Source organism: Pteropus alecto, unplaced genomic scaffold (assembly GCF_000325575.1).
Source record: "Pteropus alecto unplaced genomic scaffold, ASM32557v1 scaffold43, whole genome shotgun sequence".
Lineage (NCBI taxonomy): Eukaryota > Metazoa > Chordata > Mammalia > Chiroptera > Pteropodidae > Pteropus > Pteropus alecto.
In genome coordinates, this window is record NW_006435764.1 from 3,298,915 (window position 1) to 3,302,134 (window position 3,220).

Below are 3,220 nucleotides of genomic sequence, written 5' to 3' on the forward strand. Positions count from 1 at the left end.
AATTAGCTGGCGCAGCGGAGGCCGGCGCTGTCCGGTGGCCTCGTGGTCTCTGCAGCAGCCGCAGGCCCGGGATGGGGTGGGGGCAGGGAGGCCAGGGGGAGCTGTGCACAGGATGGGAGAGCGGAAATGAGAACGGTCCCCTCAGAGCCCAGAGGGACCCCGAACCCGGCTCCGACACACGCCAAAGGCCCGCTCCTGCCCGTGACGGCGAGGGGGTCCGCGCCGGCTGTGACAAGATGGCCGAGAAAGGGGCCCCAGCACCCCCCAGCCCACCCACACCAGCCGACCGGGAGGCCTTGGAGGAGGAGGCCCACGGCCGAGGCCAGGCAAAACCGTCCTGCGAGGTCCCCTCGCGGTGGCCCTCGTCCCCAAGCCAAGTCCCCCTGCAGATCCGCTGGGTGACCTCGGCAAGGTGCTCAGCCCCTCGGGGCCACAGACTCCTTACTGGAAAGCAGGGCGAGGACGGTGTCTGCGCTGAGGGTGCGCGGGGAGGGTCAAGGGCGTTCGCACCGGGACCAGCACCCCGTGCCTGGGCGCAGATGGCCGGCCACCTTCCCCGTCCCCAAAGAAGAGGCCCTAAGAAGCGTCTGCACACTATTCATGACACGACAGCATCTGCTCCCCCTTCCCTGCCTGACGCGAGCGCACGCACACACATGCACACACCCGCGTGTGGCACGCTCACGCATGTACACATGCCTGCACGCACACATGCATGAATGCACGTGTCTGCGCAGGCACGTGTGCGCATGCACCTCTGCAGAGTCGGCACACCCTGAGAGTTCAGCGCCTTTCACAGCCAAGTTTTCCGCGGGTGAAAGACAGCCGGGCCCTCCTCCAGCTCCCGAGCTGTGTTCCCACGACACCAACGGGCCCCAGGAGGGGCGGAGGCCTCTGGGGCACCCAGCCACGTTCTCACGCAGGAAGCAGTTTAACCCACAGGTACCCGAGCCAGAGAGAAAGCCAGGGGGCCGCCCGGGCTGCAGGCCACCTGAAGCCAGACCCAAACTCGTCCTTACCTGCAAGGCAACAGCGTTCCCCACCCGGCCCTTCCAGAAGGTTCTAAGGAGTAAATTCAAAGGCTTTGATGGGGGCGCACCCTAAGATGGGCAGTGGGGCAGATGATCCATGCACCTGTGGTTTCAAGCACCCATGCTGAGCTCCCACTGCAGCCCCCCCGACCACCCCAAGCCCCAGAAGCTCGGCCGTCACCGATGACCAAGGCCATCTGGAGCGTGCGCTGTGCCCACTCTGCTCTCTGGGTGGCGACGCCTCTTCCTGTCCCTGTCCACAGAGAGAGCCCCAGGCTGTGGACCCGGCTGGTGACCTGGCCGGTGACCCAGCGCATGGGCTGAACACACTCTCAGGTGACACGTAGCTCTGGGCTTATTTGCCACGAGCAGGGGTTTAAAAGATCACTCGAGCACACGTGAGAATTTGGACGGCCGGGGCCCGACGTGGCATCTGCGGTTAATGTCCCAGAGAGCATTCGGGAGGACGTGGCTGCTGACAGGGCCTCCGGAAGGTCGCAGGAAGTCCTCGGCCACGTTCGCCAGTCACCCTCCGGGAAGGACCCACCTGCCTATAGAGTGAGGGTCCCGGGGAGGAAGAAAGGCTGATCTCTAGGTGGGTATTTCGCTTACCTGAGAGGTGAGCGTCTCCAGGCGGGCGTCCTGGAGAGCCACAGGGCTCTGTCCTCAGCCTCCCACCCCACAGCTGTAGGCCTGGCCAGCAGGGACAAGGTGGCCTTGGAGAAATCTCTGTTTTCTGAGCACACAAAGCCAACAACGCCCCGTCACGTGGTGTCCACAGCAGAGACTCGGGGTCACAGGGCCTCCGCTTCCTGCTCGAACGTCCCCAGCCACGAGGGGTCAGTGAGGCTGAGGTCAGCATGTCCTTCAGGAGAGGAAGCAAATGGTCCCTGCCCTGGACAGTGCCATGGCCCTTCCCAGTGCTGACTTCTTCTCCTGGGAAAGGTCTACCTCGATGCAGCTGTGGGGACGTTAAATGGATAAGGGGGCCGTCCCCCACACGGAACAATAACTAAGTGATATAAAAGCACAGCCGATAGGCAGGCCCTTTGCAGGTGTCACTGGCTCAGCACCCAGTCTCTGTGCGGTGGGCTCCAGGCGCTCGCATTCACGGGGAGCGATCTCTCAAGTCACCCCACTATTAGCAGTGGTTTGGGGGCCTGATCAGGGCTCTACCTCCATCTCTGTGTCCTCTCCCTCCAGCTTCAATGTCCCTTTGCTCCCAATGTGACTTTTCTGGGAAGGGGGACGTCCTCGGCCAGGGAAGCCGCCCGCCCCAGCACAGAGAGTCAGACCATCCAGGGGTGTCGCCCCTGCCAGACAGCCCTTCGCCAAGGACTGACCACGTGGAGGGGCTGGAAGTGAGAGCCCGGCCCCCAGAGTTCCTCCCAAGATCACCGTGAACTTGGCCTGTGCCCGAAGTCACAGCTGTGCTTGGCTCCTCCCTCTTTCCTCCTGCCCTTCCCCCCCTCCTTCCCTCTTCTCCTGGCTGCACCTGCCAGAATGCATCCCGTGACAAAGATGACGACGTGTCACATCGATGGGACCTGGGGCTAGCCACGACTCACAGAGCTGAGAGGGCGCGGGCTCCTGCACTGAGGACAGACTGGGGACATTAACCGCAGCCGTGCCACGGGCTTGGGAGGGCTTCCTACACCCAGAGAGACATCGAAGCAGCGACCTGCGGGTCCTCCTTGATTGTCCCCTGATGAGATTCCGGATAGGTGAGCACCTTCTGCAGGTGAGGTCCGCGGAGGGTGGCCGGAGCCGGAACGAGCCCCTGGGGCCCCATCCGAGTTGGCCCTGCAGAAGCCGGGCTCCGTCAAGGTGACCCTGCAATGCTCTGGGCCTCGGAGTCCTCATCTGCGGAAGGGGGCACCCCCTTCCCCACGTTCCACAGCAAAGGTGGGGGGCGAGAGCTAAGAGTGTGCTCCAATGCCCTCCACACCCACCGGACTCCCCAGCTCGGAGGCAGGGCTGGGGAGCGAGGCCGAGGCCCCTCGCCCTGGTCCCATCTGTCCTATCCGGGTTTGGGTCGGTCGCCTTTGGTTTCTGCTTTTGTCACGGCCCTAACACCCACCGAGATCTTGTAGGTATTTCTAGAATGGGAGCTCTCCCCACCCCCTCCCCCGGAGTTTCCTTACACAGCCCCCGGCACCCGAGAGCGGGGTGGGGGGAAGCTCAGCAGG